This window comes from Suncus etruscus, chromosome 13 (genome assembly GCF_024139225.1).
Source record: "Suncus etruscus isolate mSunEtr1 chromosome 13, mSunEtr1.pri.cur, whole genome shotgun sequence".
Classification (NCBI taxonomy): domain Eukaryota; kingdom Metazoa; phylum Chordata; class Mammalia; order Eulipotyphla; family Soricidae; genus Suncus; species Suncus etruscus.
In genome coordinates this window covers 8,627,140-8,652,216 of record NC_064860.1, presented here as the reverse complement: position 1 = coordinate 8,652,216, position 25,077 = coordinate 8,627,140, and the positions used below count along the sequence as shown (strand labels likewise).

Sequence of the window (25,077 nt, the reverse complement as noted above, 5' to 3'; positions counted from 1 at the left end):
TGGATTTTGTAAATAGTGGTGTGCTAAACATAGAAGTGCAAAGAGGACATTTTTGTTTTGTGTTTATATGTTCCTGGGATATATACCTAGGATTAGTATTGCTGAGATACATGCAAGCTTATTTCTAGCTTTTGAGGAATATTCATATTCTTTTCTAAAAACACTGGATGACCAGCAGCAATGAGTGCCCCTTTCTCCGTGCATCCCAGCGAGCACTGGTTGTTGTTTGTTTGTTTGTTTGTTTTTGTGATGTTTGCGCAGGTTGTCGCTACTGGAATTCTATTGGGGACCATGCAAGCGCTGAGAATTGAACCTGGTCTTGTTGCATTCAAAGCACTTTCATGTCATGTGCCTTAATACTGGTGTTATCTCTCCAAACTCTATTTGCAATTTTTAAATGTTTTGTTTTACTTAATTTGGAAAAACTGGGAATTACTCTTTTTTTGTGGTATCCTCTCTTTACAACTCAACATAAATATGATGCCATATTTTAAATGCTATTTAATACATTTATTTTCTGAGTGTCTTGAAAATAGATGAGTAGCAGAACAAATTCACAATTAGCCTTTGTTGCTTGAGTTAAATTTAACCTGTACTTCTAGATGTTTACATTTACAACCTTATTTTGTTCTTTATGCTGGATAGTAGCCCGTCATATATTTGTCCCAGAAGTAATAAAAGGCATAACACATACTTTTGAAATATTCAGCCTGTGAATTTACAATGGGTGTAATTACTTCTTTCAATTCCTCTTAAATACAATATTGCTTGGCATACTGATTCATATTCTAGACTTCATCATCACCATCACATTAAAAGTATTCATTAGTTAGCTGCTTAAAAGTGAGTCCTAGTAAAAGCTATAAAGCACTATTTAAAAATACATTTTTTTATGGGTTGGAGGCATAAAGGTTACTCAGCAGTGTGTTCTAAGTCCCACCAGATTTCTGTTAGTGGGCTTAGGGGACCGTGCGGTGCCAGGAATTGAACCTAGACCTCTGCATGCAAACCATGAACTCAGTCCATTATCTCTCAGCCCCAAACACTCATGTTTAAAATAGGCACCTTTTGTGGTTGTTTTGAAAATAGGCTTTGCATTGGGCCTGGAGAGATAGCACAGCGGCATTTGCCTTGCAAGCAGCTGATCGAGAACCAAAAGGTGGTTGGTTCGAATCCCAGTGTCCCAAATGGCCCCCTGCGCCTCCCAGAAACTATTTCTGAGCAGACAGCCAGGAGTAACCCCTGAGCACCGCTAGGTGTGACCCAAAAACTAAAAAAAAAAAAGAAAAGAAAATAGGCATTGCATGACAAGACCTCTAAGTTTCTGGAACTTTTATATCTTGCTTCTATAACATAAATCGATGTTTTGCTGTTTATATATTTTATACTTTTATCTGTAGAAATTAGCAATATATCATACTTTAGGAAGTAATAACTTATTTAATTTTGAATAAAAAAGTAAGTAATTTCTTAAGTTAAATGGCAAGCACATTAAAATATACATTGTTAATCAACCATATTCATAGCTTTTACTTCTTTTAGATTAACAAAAAAGTTATTACAGTTTTTGAAATTTCTGTAATGTGTTTGATTTTCTTAAAGTCATTATGCCTAGTCAAAGCCATGCATCTTTTTAAGTTTAAGTATATGTATCTATTTCAGTTTTCCTCTTAGAACATAAACTTCAATTCTTTCATCGTTGCACAATTAAAGGGGAAAAGGTCACATAGGAAGGGATGTACAAGAAACTGTTACCTGAAATGTTATTAGTAAAAGTCAGAATGATACTCCAATATTTTTAAGTAGGAAAAATAATCCAAAGGCTTCTTCCATAAGTGAATAAAATTTTGTTTTCTCCATACCATGATCTTCATAATATTTAACATTTAGTAAAACAAATATTATATATTGGAAGAAAGCCCTTGTAAGCTATAAGTTTTATAGGCAGTCTGTTTGAAAATGGTGTTTTGTTTTTGTCCTGCAATAAAGAGGACTCATTTTCAAGTAAATTGATCAAATCTGAACAAAATTAAAAGGAGTAGAATAAAGTTGGTAGTGCAAGCTTTTCTTTTATTTTTAAATGATTGAAATAGTTAATCCTATGAGAGGACTGAGGGGATAATTATTCATTTTTAATCATCATTTAATTTATTCCTATAAAGATTATCAGTCCTTGTGTCCATAATTTAATTTTCACTGGCCAGTGGTGTCTAGTGCCAGTGCTCTTTCCACTGGACATGTGTATCAGACAGACATTTTCCTTCTTGTAATTATTATTGCTCTTTGCTAGCATTTCAATTATTTATAGCCATAAGGCATTTATTTGTCTTTTAAAAGCTTTCCACTCCCAATCAAAATGAATAAACAACTGAAGGGAAGCAAGATTTTGTAGCCCTTCTTTTTCCTTTTGATTGTGTGTGTTCTATATAACAGCTAAATTATTCTTTATGAAATTAGTATATCCAGGAAACTGGAGAATTATGCTTTAGGCTCAGTGAATGGAAAACTTGTTAGTGTTTCCTTTGTAGGGCTTCCAGGGTGCCAGCACAGATTTCTAATGTGCTGCTTATTTGTGTTCTCCCAGATCTTTTTCAGTTTATTATAAGGCTGGAGCAATCATTAAATTGTTGTTTAGCCTTTCTGATGATCTTCACCTCACTGAAAACATGCCAGTAGAGAAAGCAAACACTTTTTTCTCAATATAAAACAGATCCTGCCAGGGATCATGCCAAACTCAACCAACCATGACAGTGAAATCAATGTATGTTTTGGTTTAAATTTTTATTTTTGCCTGTGCTGTAGGAACTTGCATCTGCTTATTTTTGTTGTATGGTGTTCATCATTACGACTTACCATTGTATGGCCTGCAATTCTTGAAATTGACAATGCTTCTTCCTTATCTTTGTAGAATGTATATGTGATGATATAAACTTTAAGACAAAATGACATATTGGACACAATAAATGTTTGTCTTATATACCCTACATCTGTGTATAGAGTTCTTTTTAAAATTCCTCTATCAGTATTCACGGCTTCTTTCTTTTCTTTTCTTTTTTTTTTTTTTTTTGTTTTTTGGGCCACACCCATTTGATGCTCAGGGGTTACTCCTGGCTATGTGCTCAGAAGTCGCTCCTGGCTTGGGGGGACCATATGGGACTCCGGGGGATCGAACTGAGGTCCATCCTACGCTAGCGCTTGCAAGGCAGACACCTTACCTCTAGCGCCACCTTCCCGGCCCCTCACGGCTTCTTTCTTATGTCTGAGGCTATAAAGTCTGGAATCAGTGTTCCAGTTTTCGAGTTAGACTATTGGTCTTTGAGATTTAATTCTCTGGTCAGTTTGAGTTCATGTCATAAAACAAAAACGAATGCACTTCTTTTTCAGTGTGGAAGCAAAATATGCGTGTGGTGGGATGGATGCATGTAAGACAACATAGTGAGCTTAAAATTTCTGAATCATTTAAAATTCACAAGATAGATTATTTGCTGGAGGTGGTGGTGATTTTTTTTTTATTAAGCTATGACTCAGATAGCTAGTATGGGTATTAATATGCTCATCTTGGATGTGGTAGGTAAGTTACTTCCATTCCAGTCATATGATTCTCTGAATGCTGCAGAAGTGATCCCTGATCATAGAGTCCTGAACACCTGCAAGTGTGATCCAAAGAGAAAAATTAAAGAAAAATCAAGAAATTTGACAATTAATAACAACTTTTCTAGATAAGAGATTCCTTATGATCTGGAAGATAACTCAGTGGACTTTATCCCATGCAGAAGTTTCTTAAGATCTAATCTTGTTTCATGAATATACAGATTGTTCTTCCATAATAGTTGAAAATTAATGATGATTGAATATGTTAGCTTGATTTATAAAATGAAATTATCAGCAATATTCCACTCTACTCATTACTTTTTATGATATTTTTATATATTTTAAGTTCTGTATTATTTCAAGAATGTGAATAATCACATAATAATTATAAATTATGTCTTCACTTTTTCCAACCTTTTTCCAACTTTTTCCAATACAATTGTGTTTATATATATTTTAATGATTTCCTATAATGTTTAATGTACTTAACTAAATATTTTTTGTCTTTTAAATTATATTTTTCAATTCTTATATAAGTTTAATTACTAATTTTTTTTGTTTGTTTGTTTGGGCCACACCCAGTGTTGCTCAGGGGTTACTCCTGGCTGTCTGCTCAGAAATAGCTCCTGGCAAACACGGGGGACCATATGGGACACCGGGATTTGAACCAACCACCTTTGGTCCTGGATCGGCTGCTTGCAAGGCAAATGCCGCTGTGCTATCTCTCCGGGCCCCTAATTACTAAATATTATATTAGCCAAAACCCTTAAAATTCATGTAATATGCAAAGCATTTTGAAATACAGAAATATTTCTAATTAACAAATTATTTACTTAAGAATACTAGGAAGGAAAAATAACATCAATTATTTCCCTGAAACTTTTGCAATGAATAAAATGTGCAGATTAATACTATCATAGTCTATTTTATTTATTTTTATATCTTTATTTAAACATCTTAATTACAAATATGATTGTAGTTGTGTTTCAGTCATGTAAAGAACACCCTCCTTAACTAGTGATAGGAATATCTTTTATTTTTAATTAATTCTGTTTGTTTTGAAACCAAACTTCATAATGCTCATTAATACTCTTGGCTCTGCAATCAGAATTAACTCCTAGGGGATGCTCAGGGTACTATAGAGGGAGATGAGGATGGAAACAGAATCGGTAATTCACAAGGTAGAGACACCCTGCCCAATTTACTGTTTTATCTTTTAAACATTATTGTTTATAACTCATTTCTTTTTTTTTTTTGGGTCACACCCGGCGGTGCTCAGGGGTTACTCCTGGCTGTCTGCTCAGAAATAGCTCCTGACAGGCACGGGGGACCATATGGGACACCGGGATTTGAACCAACCACCTTAGGTTCTGGATCGGCTGCTTGCAAGGCAAGCACCGCTGTGCTATCTCTCCGGGCCCTATAACTCATTTCTAAAAAAACATACTTGTATAAAATTCCAAAATATTTTAATTGCTTTGAAAAAGATATAATTTAACATTTTACTATTTATAATATAATCAACATTATATATATAAATATACTACTTTCTTTTTATTATACTTATTTTTTTTACCACTGAGTATAATGCTCACTGTGGTATTATTGTAAAAGGTATTAACTGTCTCTTAGTAAAGATATTTCAACTCTCATTTATTGAGAGTTTTTATTATGAATAGGTGTTGGATTTTCTCAGATCCTTTCTTTTGTTTTATAATTGATTTTACATTTATTTATTTATTTATTTATTTATTTATTTATTTATTTATTTATTTATTTATTTATTGGTTTTTCGGACGACACCCATTTGATGCTCAGGGGTTACTCCTGGCTAAGCGCTCAGAAATTGCCCCTGGCTTGGGGGACCATATGGGACACCGGGGGATCGAACCATGGTCGCTATGCTAGTGCTTGCAAGGCAGACACCTTACCCTCTAGTGCCACCTCGCTGGCCCAGATTTTAAATTTCTTTCTTTTTTTTTCTTTTTCTTTTTTTTTTTAATTATTTTTTAAATATCTTTATTTATACAATTTGATTACAAACATGATTGTAGTTGGCTTTCAGTCATATAAAGTACACCCCCTTCACCAGTGCACCATTCCCATCACCAATAGCCCAAATCTCTCACCTCTCTACCCCCACCCCGCCTATATTTGAGACAAGCTTTCTATTTCCCTCATTCATTCACATTGTTATGTTAGTTGTCAGTGTAGTTATTTCTCTAACTACACTCACCACTCTTTGTGGTGAGCTTTCTATTGTGAGCTGGACCTTCCAGCCCTCATCATTGTTGTCTGAATCTTTTGATATGATTGTACCATTTTTTTTTTGGGCCACACCCGTTTGATGCTCAGGGGTTACTCCTGGCTATGTGCTCAGAAATCGCCCCTGGCTTGGGGGGACCATATGGGACGCCGGGGGATCGAACCGTGGTCCTTCCTTGGCTAGCGCTTGCAAGGCAGACACCTTACCTCCAGCGCCACCTACCCGGCCCCGATTGTACCATTTTTGTTTTCCTTTGTATTTATGTGATGCATATAGTAAACTATCCTATCTTACTTTGTCATGCCATATAAATGTTTTGAAGTGTTGTTGAATTATACTTATAATGTTTTTGAATATTTTTTGAGGGTTGTTGCATCTATACTCACCGGAGTTGTAGTTTCCTTCTTTTATTACATTAATTACAATGTCTGATTCTGGTATAAGGTGTTGTTTGCTTAATAGAAACGGACAGGATTCTTGTTTCATTCCAACAGAGCTTGAAAAAGATAGGGAGAAGATCTTCTTTAAAATATTTAAGAACTATTAAACCCACCTTGGGTAGGCCATTTGTTTTGGGAAAGTTTACCACTTCAATTTCCTTAATAGTAAATTGGCTTTATCGGGCACTCTATTTTTATTTTAGTTCAATCTTGGAAGGCTATAGGAATCCAAAAATGAATACTTTTTTAAGTTCACCTGTATCGTGGCATAAAAAGTTTTGAAGTGCCATTGGTGATTCTGTGAATGTCTGTTTCAGAATTCCTGATTCTGAAATCTTGGTAACTATTGTGACATTTCCCCTTTCATTTTTAATTTAGTTTATTAGGGTTGTTTATCTCTCTTGCTTTCCTTTTGAGTCTTGGTAACAGTTTATTAATATTTTCTCATAGAACCAGCTCTTGTCCATTTTCAGTGTTCTAAGAGGGTAGTTGATATAATTTCTATCCTTTTAATTTTATAGAGGTATGTTTTATGACCTAGCAAGTATCCTATCTTGGAAAATGTCCTATATGCACTGGAGAAGAATGTTTATTCAACTTTTGGGAAATAAAGAGTCCTATGTATATATATCCTAAGCCATTTCTTATTTAAAAATCAGTGTTTCCTTGTGACATTTTTGTCTGGTTGATCAGTGGATGTGTGTTGAAGTTTCCAACTATGACCGTGTTGCTGTCAATATCATAAAGGTTTATTGCAGTTGCTTTAAATATTTTGATGATCCCTTATTAGGTTCATATATATTTAGAAATGTGAGTTCATCTTGAAGTACACATCCTTTGATCATTAAGAAACAGTCATTCCTGTGCCTTATAACATTTTACATTTTTTTTTTTTTTGTATTTTGGGCCACACTCAATAGTGATCAGTGTTTACTCCTGGCTATGTGCTCAGAAATTGTTCCTGGCTTCGGTGACCATATGGGACGCAGGGATTTTAACCACCTTCCATACTGGATCGGTTGCATGTAAGGCAAATGCACTACTTCTCTGCTATTGTTCTGGCCCCACCTTATAACATTTTAAACTTGAAGTCAATGTTGTCTGATATAAGTATGTTTATTGTAGCCTATTTAAGGGGGTTGAAGTTATCTGCTTGAAATAATGTCTTCAAACATTTGGCTTTGAGTTTGTGTTTGTCACAACTGTTCAAATGAGTTTTGTAGGAAGCAGGAAGTAGGGTTCATTTAAGGAAATTACTTAGTCACCTGAAATTACAGAGATATTCATAATTTTATTTCAGGGATCCATTGAATTTGTTTCCATCTGCCTCTTGAATTGATGTTTTGGCTCCATCCTGCCTATATGTGTCTTACGTTGGGTGCATTTAGGATATTGACAATAGAGTAAGATTGTTGACATGAAGTTTATTTTACCATGTTTCTGATATTTTCTTGAGCTTTTGTGACTATACCAGAGTTGATTTGAGATCATTAAACATCCTAGAGATATTCTTTCCAATATATATATATATTATATATAAAATATAATATAGTCTATATATAGTATAATCTTTTCTGAAAGATTGGAAAGCTGTTTAGTACTGGTTAAGTTTTCCACTTCAATATCTTCACTATGTGTGTGTATGTGGGGTTCTATGCTTCTATCCTCATGCAATTTGGGAGGAGTCCTTCTTCTCACCACGTGAACCTCACTTTGTTAATTAGGAGCTCTCTGGAGCATTTAGGCAGGTGTTACTCTTTTCCTTCTCAATCAAAGTGAACCCAACCAAAATTATTGTTACTAATTAGCTTTCTGGAGTTTCATCTGAGGATTACAGTAAGGTTTTTAATGTCAGTGGCTCTGCTGTTTTGCTCTGTGGTGCTCAGTGTTTTCTTATTGTTCGTGGGAATCGGTAATTGGATTTAGGATTAAGTTAATATTAGCATGGCTTCTAAGGGCATCCAAGCCCTCTAGAATGACTACAGTGTAAGAGTCCAATGTTAGTTCTCCAAGAGATATAACAGAGAAAGGCTATATAACAAGTTTATAACAAGATTATAACAAGGCAATGTTAGCAGTTTCAAACTTCTGGGAAGCCTGAATGATGATTCGTGTTGAGGACTGAGGGCAGACCTTCCCATGGTCATCCATGAAGTAAGGATAAATGGAGCCAGTGCATGATATGCCAGACATATGCACAGTGTTCAGATATACTGTTTTTATTTTTTTTCCTCAAACTCCTTGTCAAGCAATTCTTTCCATGTATGGATTTTGTTAGAATCACAAATGCTGACTCTCATGGTATTATTCAATATAATTTCTCAGAATTCTCATCCACTCCTTATGTTTTTAAATACTTTAAATTGGTGAATATTTATTTTCTTATTCTGGGTTCTGTAATCGCCTGCTTTATATTTTACCTTGAATATCTTATTATCTTCTCAAAATGAACTTTATAATTCCCAATACTACAAACTGACTTCTGGTGAATGAAACATTTTATAAATTTCATAATGTCCCCTATCCTCATGTTTCTTAAAGATAGTTTCATTATAATGTAATGAAATCTGTAATAGTGTCTCTTTAGTATGTTTTGATATAAGTTAAATAATAAATATTACAATGAGAATAATATTTGGGACAGTTTTACTTTCACTTTACATTTTTATATTTTACTTTTCTGGTATATTTTCTGAACAATTTTTTGGGGGGGCTTGGTTTTGGTGCCACACCTGGTACTCAGGAATTAGTCCTTGCTCTGTACTCAGAAATCACTCCTTGCAATCTGGGGGCTATATGGGAGGCCAGGGATTGAACTCAAGTGAGCCCCATGTCAGTCGAGTGTAGAGCATATATTCTACCAACTAACCCTCTGTGCAATCACTCCAGACTCTTTTATTTTTTATTTTTTTAACTCAAACTTTTTTAGGTTTTAATTTTTTGCCTTCATATTGATTTTTGAATTTTCATCTTTAAATTTGGGACTACAAATAAAAGTTTTTTAATTTATAAAAATTGGTTTTATAAATAGCTCAATAAATTAAAGTATAGCATTTGCCTACCACTGGAAAATATTTTCCTTTATAAACAATATCTTTTGATCATATAAATATCCTTATTTCTCATATTTCCCATGCATAGTTTAATATCCATTAAAATTTCTCTGAAGTAATTATATAGTGGTGATTGTCATATTAGTTTTTATTTTCAATTTTTTTAATTTATTAGTTTAGATTCCACAATAACAGATATTTTTTATTCTGTACCTTCAATTTCATGTTTTTATTTTTCATATTATATAAACTCTTTGAATGGACTCAGAGGCATTATTTTTTTAAGTATTATGATAAATCTTTTAATTTTTATAAATAACACAATTATTTTATTGATTTATTGTTCTAGGTTTGAAGTCTATTATGTTACCTTCAATTGTATTTGAGTGTTATCAGCAGATTTTTGATCATGTCTTTAACTTCTGTCACTAAAACTTCATCAGATTATCAGAAACTTTTCCCTTTCCAGCCTAGAAAAGAGCATTTTCTATTAGAAACTCATTAATTTTAGTAGAATGGTACTTAAATCCCAAAATATGACCACAAATTGTGCTCATACTACCTGGAACATTATTTATAAACCTTTTCAGCAGATAGAACTATATCATATATATTGTTATATGTCTGTCTATATTTGTTTATCTCTCTATAAAATACAATCTATCTAAAAAAACCATAAACCCAGACTGACATCTCTGTTTCACATCTAACATTAAAGGATATTTGTTTCCTTTTCCTTTTCAATATGTGACCTTTTTCTCCAACAATGAGGAATCTGGCTTTCATTATGAATAATATTTACCTTTTTGTTCAATCTTATATACAAGTATAATTTCATAAGTGTTAAATTACATCTCTTGAAAAACGTTTATAACAGAACACTAGTGGTAGTTATTTTTAATATACCCAGTACATAATTCTGGAAGATTAAGCTATTTCATTCTTTTTTAGTTTGTTTACTCACAATATATTTGATGTTGCTAGAATGCATTTTGGATTATTTTTTTTTATCCTCACTGATTCAAATTATTTATTGTTTTTGGTTTTGGTTTTGGGCCACACCAGGTGCTGCTCAAGGGTTACTCCTGGCTATGCACTCAGAAATCACTCCTGGCTTGAGGGACCATATGGGATGCCTGATGATTGAACTGTGGTCCTTTCTAGGTCAGTGTATGCGAGGCAAAAGTCCTACTGCCTTGCCACTGCTCTGGCCCTTGATTCAAATTATTATTATTATTATTATTATTATTACTATTATTAATTTTGTTTTTTGGGTCACTGTCCTGCAGTGCTTAGGGGTTACTCCAGGTTCTATGCTCAGAAATTATTCCTGGCAGGCTCAGAGACCATATGGGATGCTGGGATTTGAACCATCTTCCAAAGCAAACACCCTATCCATGCTATCTTTCCAATCTCTCAAGCTATATTTTATATGTGAAATAGCATAGTTCTGAAAGGCAAAGTTAGGCAAATGTGCTGTAGTGTTTAAAGCAGTACAGATATCTGCTTCATGAGGAGTTTATCAATTGGTATAGTTAAATGTTATTTTATTTTATTTGAATATAATGTTTTGAGCCTCTTAAGTGGTACATGGAGCCCTAGAAACCACTTCACTTAATCATCAGCATGGCAATAATTTCTGATAGTTCAATGTAATGGCCTATTAACGATGAGAACAACATGCCACACTGTATTTAGGATAAGAAAATGTGTGATGCTGGGGACGGAACCTGAGGTATTTCATATGCAAAGCATTCACTCCAGACCTTTGATCTCTACTTTATTTTTTTTTAAACCACGGCATAGATTTATAAAGTTCGCTCACATTCGTTTAACATAGACTTGGCTACTTTGCAAGAAACTTGGTTGAATGCTAACCTCATATGATAATATAAATATAATATAATATAATATAATATAATATAATATAATATAATATAATATAATATAATATAATATAATATAATATAATATAATATAATATAATATAATATAATATAATATAATATAATATAATATAATATAAAATATAATTTTAGTAAGTTTTTTAATGATAGGGGAAGGAGTTCCTTTCTCTTCTGCGTTTCAAGATTTATAAATTTACCTTTTGCTTTCTTTTTCCTTTATCACTCAATTGCTCGTGATTGTTATTATTATTCTTTGCTTTTATTCCCTTCGGATTCACACATTTACAATGGTGTCACTCTTCTTGGTAGTGGTTTTACATCAACTTTATACTCAGCATCTCCCCCTTTCCCCTAGGTTTTTCTCACCTTACTTTTTAACTGCCATAAAGGTATGGCCGGACATGAGAATTTGCTTACTGAAATTTGGTGAATTTTACCAAAACGTTTTCCATTCTTCTTTGTCTTATAGTTATCTTAAGGTTTGGAAGTTCTGTCTTCAAGTTATATGTGTACATGCATAGTTTTATTTGATCTCACTCATTGAATAGAATGTTTTTTACAGGATATTTTGAGAGCATTTGTTGAATTAAGCTCTCTCTATACTCCCCAAGATTGTTTGTTTTTACTCCAAGGTTTCTTTTATAAGTTTATGTGTCACATTTAATTGAAAAATTTAATGCTTTCATTTTAGCCATAGATAAGTCAAACACCTTCAACCCACATATTATTGTTCCAACCCATTAAGGTGATAATCTAATTTTAGTATTTTACTCTCTCAACAATTTTATAGATCTTGGAAATTTTTGTCTGATCATTTTCCACCTCCAATGATGTTGTTTTTTTAGCCAGTAATTTTAATTTTGATCTCTTAATTATGGGTTAGGTCTAGAAGCTACATAAGTTGCTGCCTTGTGCATTGTATTTTCATTTATATCTTTTTTTATTTAGAGGGCACCTACTTGTGTTTAGGATTAATTCTTGCTCAGAGCTCAGAGATCATTATTGTATGTACCAAGGAGAACATATGCAGTACAGAGAACCAAATATGAATATGTGATATGCAAGATTTCTCTGCTGTACTATTCACTCTGACCTTTCATATATACATAGATATTCTAACTATAATTTAAAATAATTTACATATCTTTTTGTCTTGTATAGTGGGGACCATATCTAAGGTATGCCCTTCAATGCCAGAGTATTTTTAAAAGTAAGATTTGCCTTCCAGTCTATCTTAATTCTTAATAAGAATTAAGAATGTTTTTGGAGAGGAGGAAGGTATGCACTGAATTTTGATAATTTGAGGAACAGTTAATTCTTTTATTTTAATTATATTTAAAGAAGTTATGATAGTGTTAAAATTCTGGTATTAAAATAGTCAAAGTAGTACTTGGTACCATTAAAGTACCAATCATCCTATGCCACCATTTCTACATCTCTTGCTTTTACAACTTTGCAAATATGTATCTATCTTTTTTGGGGGGTGGCCACACCCATTGATGCTCAGGGGTTACTCCTGGCTATGCACTCAGAAATCGCTCCTGCTTTGGGGGTGGGGGGGTGGAGGATCATATGGGACACCAGGGATGGAATTGCAGTCCATCCTAGGCTAGCGCTTGCAAGGCTGACACCTTACCTCTAGCACCACCACTCCAGCCCCATGTTTCTACTATCTTGATTGCTTTGAGAAATATCATTCAGTCCAATTTGGTTCGGTTTCACAATATCTGTTTCTTCAACATTATCTTTAATTTTAATGCTTCTTTTTTTAAGCTGTGTCTAATCTGTTAGTTTGCTTATTCTGTTAGGGGAAAAATAATGTCTATTGTAAAGGTTTTTTCTTAGTTTTGAATTTTATTTTCCTTGCTTATTCTTGAACCCAATAAACTCCCACCTCAGATGACATGATACTATCTTTAGAAAATCCTAAACTCTACCAAATAGCTTCTAGAAACAATAGATTTATATCAAAGTGTCAGGCTACAAAATTAAAATGCAAAAATCAAGTTTTCTTTTTTTCAAATTTTTAATATTTAAATAAATCTTTTATTTTTTTATTTAAACACCTTGATTACATACATGATTGTGTTTGGGTTTCAGTCATGTAAAGAACACCACCCATCACCAGTGCAACATTCCCATCACCAATGTCCCAAGTCTCCCTCCTCCCCACCTGACCCTTGCCTGTACTCTAAACAGGCTCTCCATTTCCCTCATACATTCTCATTATTAGGACAGTTCAAAATGTAGTTATTTCTCTAACTAAACTCATCACTCTTTGTGGTGAGCTTCCTGAGGTGAGCTGGAACTTCCAGCTCTTTTCTCTTTTGTGTCTGAAAATTATTATTGCAAGAATGTCTTTAATTTTTCTTAAAACCCATAGATGAGTGAGACCATTCTGTGTTTTTCTCTCTCTCTCTGACTTATTTCACTCAGCATAATAGATTCTGTGTACATCCGTGTATAGGAAAATTTCATGACTTCATCTCTCCTGACAGCTGCATAATATTCCACTGTGTATATGTACCACAGTTTCTTTAGCCACTCTAAATAAAAAAATTTAAATAAATAAATATTATACTTTAATAAATGATGGTAAGACCAGGGAGATTTCTCAAAGAACAAGAACACCAGGCTTTGCATGATGGAGTCCTGGGTCAGGTCCTAGCAAAACTTGGTCTCCTGAGCACTGGCAGGTAGGACCACAGAGAACTTAGCAGGTGCAGCTCTGGAGCATAGCCAGGTAAGACTCAGGGTGAGATGACAACTGGAGGAACAGATTCTGCCTGAAGTGTGATGGCACAAACAAAGTTGGGGAGAGTTTTTGGAGAACCACTGGTTGGTCCTTCCAGCTTGGAGAGATAAGTGGATACTTGCTCTGTGCACTAGAGGTGTGAGGGAGACTCTGGAGTAAAAGGTGCTCATTAGATCATCTGACAGGTGTGGGGGGCATAGCTCAGGGTTAGAGCATTTGACTGCAGGTCATGAGGTCCTGGTCGAAATCCAGGTACTCCATACCCAAAGGCAGATGACCCATGGCACTAGTACAGGGCTGCCCCTGCATCCAGCCTCCTTCTAGGCCAACTCCAAGCTGTCCCAGGCAGCCCTGGGGCCTCACTGGACAGAGTGGGATGAAGTGTCTCCTCCACACAGAGGAATATCAGGGATGCTGCATCCCGAGAGAAGTCTGGGAGCCCTCCACAAACCATAAATATAGCTCTCTGACCATCAGTTGGACCCTAAAACTTCTAGTTAGTGACTCAGGAACCAAAAGAGGGGGCACCCGGATTTGAACCGGGGACCTCTTGATCTGCAGTCAAATGCTCTGCCCCTGAGCTATGCCCCCTGCTATGTCCAGGTAGCCTCATGAGCATCTTTACCTGTGAGTCCCTCTCACCTGGTGAGTCAGGCCACTCTCCTGCCCTCCTCTCAGAAGCTGCCAGACTTGTCCCAGGAGCATCTCAGGTTAAATAGAGACTTAGCAATCCATTCTCATGGAGGGTGGAGACTCAGCTGAGTCCAGATGAATAGCTGAAATTAGCCTTTCAGGATCTCTTTGCTGTAGCTCAGAAACTGCCCAGGTCTCCAAAATGATCCCAACTCCTTGCTTCATCCCAGTCCTTTCTCTGTTCTCAGTGAGGACAGAAAAGACTCCGATCAGTCTTTGACATGAGCTGAACTGGCTGGTTGCTTTGGAGATGGGGGCATGAGAGTGAACTGTGAGGGCCCAGCATGTACAGAATAACCCCAGGTGGACTAAAGCTACATTCATTCCTAGGTTTGTCCCACAGTTCACAACCATTTGTGATCAGAAAAACTATAATGGCAAGGGGCAACTTCTGAATGCCACCATATGACCCAAAACAAAAACAAACAATAAAGAGAGTCACTTTGCAGGCACCATTCAATCTTGCATAGAACTCAAGATGGCAGAATATTTCTACTCAGGGTGGTCCAAGTGCTGGTGAAAGAGTTAGGAGAAGGGGAACATGAGTCTGGCCTGGATGTTGGAATGACTGTGCTGCTTTCTAATTGTACTTTTCCTGCCCATGGAGGGAGAAGATTTCCATATTATCCAGTAACTTTATCACAAGAAGCTGTTGGATCATCAAACCCAAACTTCAGGGTTTATTGAATCATCAACAGATATGAGAATAGTCATGATCATGGGGCCTGTATGGCCCATATACTGTGCCCCAACAGCACTGGGCACTGTCACCTGCAAACTCCTTGCCTTGAGATCTCTCCCTGCTTTCTACACAAACTTCTAATCACAATCTCTCTGAAGATTGTGGGTATAAGAGGGGTGACCCAAGTATTGTAGGAATTGGGGAGAACCTCTGGAGATGCCCTGATAAGTAAAAGCAAAGAATTTGACCAGGAAGAGGTCAGAAATACACTGATTTGGTGTCTCTGATTCATGTTGGAAGACAACAGTAGGGGCTGAAGAGATAGCATGGAGGTAAGGTGTTTGCCTTTCATGCAGAAGGACGGTGGTTCGAATCCCAGCATCTCATATGGTCCTCTGTGCCTGCCAGGGGCGATTTCTGAGCATAGAGCCAGGAGTAACCTCTGAGCCGTGCCGGTGTGACCCAAAAAATAAACAAAAAACAGAAGACAACAGTAAAGGATGGGGGGTGGGAGGTGGGGTATGACAATTCTAAGCAGAGAAGAACCAGTCTTTAAAAGAGGAAACTTGAGAAGAACCAGCTCCTTGTAAAGGGAACTGAAGCAGGAGGAGGACTTGAATTTGCATCAATGATCTACATGAGACACAAGCTGTGAGTCTCAGGTGGACTCAGGTGTGGGGATCCTCTCCTTTCAGGAGCACCAGGAAACAAGTATAAAAAGTCTTATTTAATGGGGCGGGGTCTTATTTAAAGAGGTGGACCCCTTTAATGGCTAGCTGGTGCTGGACTGTAGTAGGATTGGAATAACTCAGCCTCACCACATTAAGCCTAGTTTATGTAGGGGATCCTAGAAATGCAGTAGACTCAGACTCTAGCAATGTAAACAGTATATGAAGGGAAGGGAACAAATAATAAAGGCCTTCAGTTACTCTTAGCCCCTGATTTACATATGCTTTCTGATTCATTGTTCTACACTTCTTTTGCATAGAGCATATGTAACTGATGGGTCAACACCACTGACCCTAATCACAACAAGTAATCTGAGTGCATGGAAAGGGATACCAAACCTATACAAATGCAGGCCACAGTGTGGCTGAGGTACTTGTCACTGAAATGATATTGAAAAGTGCTTTATTTTATTTTATTTTTTTTATTTTTATTTATTTATTTTTTTTTTTGGTTTTTGGGCCACACCCGATGAGGCTCAGGGGTTACTCCTGGCTATGTGCTCAGAAGTTTCTCCTGGCTTCTTGGGGGACCATATGGGACACCGGGGGATTGAACTGCGGTCCATCCTAGGCTAGCGCAGGCAAGGCAGGCACCTTACCTTTAGTGCCACCGCCCGGCCCCTGAAAAGTGCTTTAGTTGCAGATGGAAATGCTGAAACACTGGTGATGCTCCTCCAGAAGCTGTCGAATGATGAGCTGTGATTTTTACAGTCCTAGAGTACAGGTTTTTCTTACCTCCCAGAAGTGAGACAGGTACCAAAAGGAGGGGGCACCTGGATTTGAACCAGGGACCTCTTGATCTGCAGTCAAATGCTCTACCCCTGAGCTATACCTCCTGCTATGTCCAGGTAGCCTCATGAGCATCTTTACCTGTGAGTCCCTCTCACCTGGTAAGTCAGGCCACTCTCCTGCCTCCTCTCAGAAGCGTCTAGGCCTGTTCTTAGGAGAGTGGAAATTCAAGTACTCCATACCCAAGGCAGATGACCCATGGCACTGGTACCAGGGATGTCCCTGCATCCAACCTCCTCCTAGGCCAACTACGTTGTCCCAGGTAGCCCTGGGGCCTTAGTGGACATATGGGATGAAGTGTCTTCACACAGAAGAATATCTGAGATGCTGAAACCTGAGAGGAGTCTGGGAGGCCTCTACAGACCATGAATATAGCTCTCTGACCATCAGTTGGACCCCAAAACTTCTAGTGAGTGACTCAGATACCAAAAAGAGGGGGCACCCGGATTTGAACCGGGGACCTCTTGATCTGCAGTCAAATGCTCTACCCCTGAGCTATGCCCCCTGCTGTGTCCAGGTAGCCACATGAGCATCTTTACCTGTGAGTCCCTCTCATCTAGTGACTCAGATCACTGTCTTGACCTCTTTTCGAAGCTGCCAAACCTGTCCCAGGAGCCTCCTTGCATTCTCCAGCCCATTATCATGGAGGGTGGGGACTCAACAGAGGCAGAAAAGGGGTTCCTGAATCCCACCTTCCAGGATCTGACCAGGGTTCCAGAATGAGCCCAACTCCTAGATGTACCCCTATTTTCCCTGTGTGTCTGAGTAAGGACAGAAATGACTCAAATCAGTCTTGAGCTCTAGGAGGAGCTGTTACAAGAGGACAGGCTAGTGGTCTTGCATTGGGAGTCGTTGTTTAATCATTGCCAGAAGAATGTCCCCACTGTTAACCCCATCTCCCATTCTTCCTGTGTAAACTTACCTAATGGTAAGACCTGCCCATATCTGGGAGGGGTCTTAAGTAGGTAACCAAAAGATTGCCTCAGGAGCAGGAACAGGATGGATGGATTGATTCAAAGATTCAGTAAGAGAGATGGAGGAAGAGGCAGCAGAAGGAGGGCTGGCAGGTTGGAGAGTTATGAGACAAGTTTAAGTGCAGGGCTACCTATGGAGTTGGGTTAAAAATTTAGCCCAGGTGGCTAGGGTCTTGAATAAAACTGATGTCTCCTGAAATATGATTGCTGTGTCTTTTCCTGGTGGCTATCCTGAACCCTCAGACCTGCCGGTAGGAAGGGGTTGCAGGCACATGGCCCGAGCTGGAAGAGAAAGGCCCCTCTATCCATCTCACAATCATACACCTCCATCCAGGACTCCATAATCAATCTGTTAAACTACACCCAATATAATTTATCTTGGTCCCCAAGATAACAAACAGAGGCTAGTATCTTCAGTATTGTTCTGGTGAGAAGCAACAAACTCCAGGTGGGAATTCTCTGGTATTTTGTCATCTCCAAAAAAAAAGGTTTTCTTTGGCTGAGCAGAGACCCAGGCCTACCTGAAGGTGCACATTCCCCAGGGGTGTTTCTGTCCCTAAATTACATCAGCACAGGTGTGTCTGTAGACACTTCTGGGGATCCTCCTCTGTGTCCACAAAGGTGAGTCAGGAGCTCAGTCCTTGGAAGTCCCCTGAACACTAGCACCCCTGACGTGACCTTCTACTGGGCATCAACAGACTTGTCAGAAAGGGCAAGTGTGACTGTGAGGATACCTCTGGATGGGTGCAGACTCCACTCTGTGTCATGGCTTCCCCAGGTTGAATTCACCTTGAACTGCACACAGGAGAATACAGGGGCAGGGCCACAAAGTATGGAGCCCATCAAGATGTGCCTCAATTTCCCTGAGCAGGGATTTAGGTCTTGTAATATGCATTAAGGTCATTCATGTGCAAAACAAGAAGAGAATTTGAGGAAAAACGATAATTGACCAACAAACATTATTGCTAAAAAGAAATAGAAAACAGAAAACTTGAATCAATCTTTAAAAAATGCAGTTGGTGGGGCCGGCGAGGTGGTGCTAGAGGTAAGGTGTCTGCCTTGCAAGCGCTAGCCAAGGAAAGATTGCGACCACGGCTCCATCCCCCCGCATCCCATATGGTTCCCCAAGCCAGGGACAATTTCTGAGCACTTAGCCAGGAGTAACCCCTGAGCATCAAATGGGTGTAGCCTGAAACCCCCCCCCCAAAAAGGGAGTTGGTCGATTTTCCAGAATATGAAGAAAAACAAGACAGTCTAGTCGAAAAGAAACATAAATATAATCAAGTTGAAAACAGGATGTGTACATAGGAAATTCAAAGTTCCAGAAAGAGGGAATTATTAGAGATGACATAAAACTGGCAGATTTTCCATTCCAATGGAAATTTGTTTTTGTTTTGTTTTGTTTTTAAAGAAAAATCTTACAGTTCAGCAAGCAACACGGGAACAGCATGGCTCCATGCTGTAGGCTTTTTGGCCAAGCGTAGGGGAAGATGCGGCCTCGAGCTGCCCCCCCCCCACAGCCTTCTCTCTCCTTCCTCCGGACCCCAGGGTTACCCTGTGTTGCCTTCCCAGGGTGCCAGCCAGGTGGGTCCTGGCGAGCATTTTGAGGCTGTCCTCAAACCTCCCCTACCCCTCAACCTGCAGTAGAAGTGTGCATTGGGGGAGGGGATCAGCGAACTTCCCTTCCCACTAATCCCCATTCTCAAATCAAACAGGGGCAATAGCCCCTGAGCATAAAATTTATATAGATTTATAGGATGTCATATAGCTTAATCCACGTTGTGTTATACAGTATAGACTATAGATAGTTAAATAGGATATCATAGGTGTTCATCTATGTTTACAGTATACAGAATGTCTGTTATATTATTCCCTTCCCCCATTGGCTCACCATCTACAGGCTTATTTTAGTTCTTTACTCTCACCCCCACTGTCTATTCCCCCGCATGTAACCATTTTTACCCTCAGGTCTTTGCTCCTTATGAAGCAGACTAATATCTTCTCTCAAGCTAACTGCCAGTCAGCTCCCAAAATTAAAAATAGACTCTAAGCCTTAGAAGAAACCAATACTCTCTCCCTATCAATTTTATTATCTACAAACTCCTATCCTCCAACTGCCGTCACTGGGTACCTGTGCTTGCTACCATAAACAGTTTCCAAGACACCTCACTCAAAGACAATTCCTGATAGGGGAGTGCTGGGAGCTGTTTACAGACTCCAGATGGCCAAATCACAGACCAAACTGGTGTCCTGGAAACAACACCCTCCCCTTGTGACTATTTCTAAAACATAAATGGGAAATGTGTACCTCCTTTGTATATCATAGATGTATTCCCTTAACATCTATAACTCTTTTTGAATATCCTCTTATATAATGACAATTTGCCCACTGGTTTTTGTTTGTTTTTTTCCCCTTTGAGATTTGTTCAATTAGCAATGCTGGGAGAAGAGTATCTCTGTATAGAATTCATGTTAGAACCAAGTTACAGACAATGTTGGACTTGCTCCCTCAGCCCTCAGATGCACCAACAATACCTTGTTACCTTGTGGCATTGTTTCTCTTTTGCATAGGCATATTAAAACTGGAAAATATTACACATGCAAACACGTTCTTATCTAATAGAGATGGGAACACAAATTTTGTAATGCAGTTAGGTCTCATACCCTGAACATTGGCATAATGATTTGGCTCAGGCCTCAGAAGAATGGGCATTGCCCATACAGCCCTGAACAATGAATACCATCTATGGAAACAACCACAATTGTCTATAACATTACCAGGATGCAAACCTTTACCAGGGAAAACCCTACCACTGCTCTGGCATTGACTTACTCCAAAGAGTGCTTTCAACACCCAGATGACTTAGCAACAACCTGCTTGCAGGGCAGGTCTCTCTAAATCTAATGGTGAGGTGAAACTATAGGATCTCCACATCAGCCTGACTTCGATGAAGAAAATGCACAGAATCCAGAATCTTTAAATACAGGAACCTGACACCAACAACAGCTAAAGTGTGAAAAAGTTTCACTGGGACCATGAAGAATGACTCAGGTTGGACAGACTGGTATTCCTGGAGCCCAGAGTCGATTTTATGCCAATAAACTTCTGGGATGATGCCTTCTTGTATTCAGGCCAAGGACTTTTTTTTCCCATTTTCCCCATATTTTGCTGGGCCTATGCAAACGATGGCAATTGCCACTTTCACACCTTTACTACTGTATTTATTTTTTTAACACTTATCCTTTAAGAAAGAAAAAAAAACAGCTTACTGAACATTAAATAAATGACTGTAGTAGAATGCTTATCTTGAATACAGGCAGGGTATGGGAAGGGAGGAGGGGCATTGGGGGTGGGAATGTTGCACTGTTGAAGGGGCTGTTCTGTTTGTGAACTGAAACCCAACTATAATCATGTTTGTAATCATAGTGCTTAAATAAAAAATTAAAAACAATATTAGGGACTATGTGAGAAATAAATACTTTCAAAGCCTATATTTTTAATATCTTTAAGCATCATCACTACAATATATTTTACATATATATATATATATATTTACAATATATTTGTAACTGGGTTTCAGTCATAAAAAGGCAAAGCATATTTTTTAAATTTATAAAATTTTAGTATAAAATAAATTTGTGCCTGTTATAATTTTTTTGAAAATGTCAGAAGTAAATAAAGAAAAGTTATGCTGATATTTACCACACAAAACACACACACACACACACACACGAAGAAAGGAAGAAAGAAAGATCCTAGGGGTACCAGCATGATGGACTAAAAGTGAACCTTGCCAAGAACCTAATCCTGTTCTTTGCTGAGTGACTGCTGTGGGTGATCACAAGAGATGCAAAGAGCAGGTGAGGCTTTCCTGGCTAAACAAACACTTCAAACCATAGGCTAGTTCAATGGTACGAGGGATTGTTATATTGTCATCAACTACTCATCAATGCTGTGGGTAACTTGAGACATCACAAACAAAACTTCTTACAAAATGTACCTATATTATAGAGCTGGAACAATAAATTGCATAGTGGGCAGGTTGTTTCCCTTGTAACTGGCCGACCCTGATTCAATCATCAGCATCCCATGTGGTCCCCCACACCTGCCAAGAGTGCTTTCTGAGCATAGAGCCAGAAATAATGTCTGTGTGTCATCAGTTGTGACTCCAAAACAAAACAAAATAAATATCTATACTGGAACTTAGAAAATGCAATTAATATCCCAGAGAGAAATTAGAGTCTCTGCCTCATGCAAGGGGAATGCCTGGAATGCTAACACTCCAGTCCAAACTGTGGTACATATACACAATGGAATATTATGCAGCTGTCAGGAGAGATGAAGTCATGAAATTTTCCTATACATGGATGTACACGGAATCTATTATGCTGAGTGAAATAAGTCAGAGAGAGAGAGAGAGAGAGAGAGAGAGAGAGAGAGAGAGAGAGAGAGAGAAACGCAGATCATCTATGGGTTTTAAGAAAAATGAAAGACATTCTTGCAATAATAATTTTCAGACACAAAAGAGAAAATAGCTGGAAGTTCCAGCTCACCTCAGGAAGCTCACCACAATGAGTGATGAGTTTAGTTAGAGAAATAACTACATTTTAAACTGTCCTAATAATGAGAATATATGAGGGAAATGGAGAGCCTGTTTAGAGTACAGGCGGGGGTCGGGTGGGGAGGAGGGAGATTTGGGACATTGGTGATGGGAATGTTGCACTGGTGATGGGGGGTGTTCTTTACATGACTGAAACCCAAACACAATCATGTATGTAATCAAGGTGTTTAAATAAAAAAAAAACACTCCAGTCCAATAAGACTTTTTAAAACTTGTTTTCTGGTGCTCCTGGGAAGAGAGGATCCACACACCTGAGTCCGCGTGAGCTAAACCAAAGAGATCCTGGAAGGCTGGTTTCAGATATTCCTCTGGCCTCTACTGAGTCCCCACCCTCCATGAGAATGGATTGCTAAGTCTCTATTTAACCTGAGATGCTCCTGGGACAAGTCTGGCAGCTTCTGAGAGGAGGGCAGGAGAGTGGCCTGACTCACCAGGTGAGAGGGACTCACAGGTAAAGATGCTCATGAGGCTACCTGGACATAGCAGGGGGCATAGCTCAGGGGCAGAGCATTTGACTGCAGATCAAGAGGTCCCCGGTTCAAATCCGGGTGCCCCCTCTTTTGGTTCCTGAGTCACTCACTAGAAGCCATGGGGTCCAACTGATGGTCAGAGAGCTATATTTATGGTTTGTGGAGGGCTCCCAGACTTCTCTCGGGATGCAGCATCCCTGATATTCCACTGTGTGGAGGAGACACTTCATCCCACTATGTCCAATGAGGCCCCAGGGCTGCCTGGGACAGCTTGGAGTTGGCCTAAGAGGAGGCTGGATGCAGGGACATCCCTGGTACCAGTGCCATGGGTCATCTGCTTTTGGGTTTGGAGTACCTGGATTTCAATCAGGGACCTCATGATCTGCAGTCAAATGCTCTAACCCTGAGCTATGCCCTCCACACCTGTCAGATGATCTAATGAGCACCTTTTACTCCAGAGTCACCCTCACACCTCTCGTGCACAGAGCAAGTATCCACTTATCTCTCCAAGCTGGAAGGACCAACCAGTAATTCTCCACAAACAACCCCCAACTCTGTTTGTGCCATCACACTTTAGGCAGAATATGTCCCTCCAGTTGTCATCTCACCCTGAGTCTTATCTGATTGTGCTCCAGAGCTGCACCCTCTGAGGTCCTACCAGTCAGTGCTCAGGGGACCAAGTTTTGCTGGGACCAGACCCAGGACCATGCAAAGCCTGGTGTTCTTGTTCTTTGAGAAATCTCCCTGGTCTTATTATCATTTATTAAAGTATAATTTTTATTTATTTTAAAAATAATTTTTTATTTAAGCATAATGCTAGCAAACATGTTTATAGGTGATTTTGTCATAAAATGTGCAACTTTCCTGCCAGTTTCTCTTCTTTGATTATATAATATTTGCCATGGACTTGTGTCGAATGGCCATGACTCTTGGGAAATGTTTCTTCCAGTCTCATCTTGTTGAGAGTTTTTCTTTGTCCCCCCACCCTTGGTTAAAGTTTTTTTTTTAATTAGGAACGGGTGTTAGACCTTATTAAATGTTTCCTCTGCATCTATTGATATGATCGTAGTTTTTTTTTTTGAAGATATGGTGTATTAAGTTCTTGACTAGCTCATGTTAAGTCATCCTTGTATCTATTAAATGAATGCTACTTGGTCATGGTGCATGACCTTCTTGATGAGGCATTGAATCCTATTTGCTAGGAATTTGTTGAGGATCTCTGCATCTGTGTTCATTGGGGATATTGGTCCATAGTGCTCTTTTATTGCAGCATCGCTGTCTGCTTTTGTTATCAGGGTGATGTTAACTTCATAAAAATTCTTTTTGAGTGTTTTTGTTTCTTCAATTTCCTGGAAAAGTCTGAAAAGAATTGGAGATAGGTCATGTTGAAAGGTTTGAAAGTGGGGCCAGTGAGGTGGCGCTAGAGGTAAGGTGTCTGCCTTGCAAGTGCTAGCCATGGAAGGACCTAGGTTTGATCCCCCGGTGTCCCATATGGTCTCCCCAAGCCAGGGGCAATTTCTTAGCGCTTAGCCAGGACTAACCCCTGAGCATCAAATGGGTGTGGCCCAAAAAAAAAAAGGTTTGAAAGAATTCCTTTTAATGACCATTTTAATTTCCTCAATAGTGATGGGTCTGTTTTGATATGCTATATCGTCTTGGTTCAATCTTAGGAGGTTATAAGAGTCCAATAATTTATCCATTTTTTCAGGTTCTCTTGGTTTTTGGCATAGAGTTTCTCAAAGTAGCCTCTGATAACCTTTTGAATTTCTGTAGTATTTATAGTAATCTCCCCCTTTTCATTACTAATTAGGTTTATTAAGTTTCCATCACTCTCTTTTGAGTTTTGCAAGTGATTTACCAATCTTGCTTATTTTTTCAATGAACCAACTCTAGCTTTTATTAATCTTTTAGATTGTTTTTTGGATTTCCAATTCATTGATTCTGTCTAAGCTTTATTGTTTTCTTCCAATGCCTATTTTTGGTTTCTTTCATTGATCACTTTCCAATTTTATAAGCTGTGCCATTAAGTTATTCATGTAGGGTCCTTCTTCTTTCCTGATGAGTGCTTGCAAAGCTATAATTGCAAAGCTATAATTTTTTCTCTTAG

General features: G+C 38.2%; 1 protein-coding gene and 4 non-coding genes across 5 annotated transcripts in view; 2 read left to right on the top strand and 3 right to left on the bottom strand.

Annotated features, from left to right (window-relative positions):
• The window catches only part of CRPPA (CDP-L-ribitol pyrophosphorylase A), a 295,374-nt gene that overhangs the window by 236,072 nt on the left and 34,225 nt on the right, over window positions 1-25,077 (top strand). The window lies entirely within an intron of this gene.
• On the bottom strand, window positions 14,532-14,603 carry TRNAC-GCA (transfer RNA cysteine (anticodon GCA)). Its single transcript has one exon. It is a non-coding gene; the product is annotated as a tRNA-Cys (tRNA).
• Window positions 16,880-16,951, bottom strand: TRNAC-GCA (transfer RNA cysteine (anticodon GCA)). Its single transcript has one exon. It is a non-coding gene; the product is annotated as a tRNA-Cys (tRNA).
• TRNAC-GCA (transfer RNA cysteine (anticodon GCA)) lies at window positions 17,338-17,409 on the bottom strand. The gene has a single exon. It is a non-coding gene; the product is annotated as a tRNA-Cys (tRNA).
• On the top strand, window positions 22,986-23,057 carry TRNAC-GCA (transfer RNA cysteine (anticodon GCA)). Its single transcript has one exon. It is a non-coding gene; the product is annotated as a tRNA-Cys (tRNA).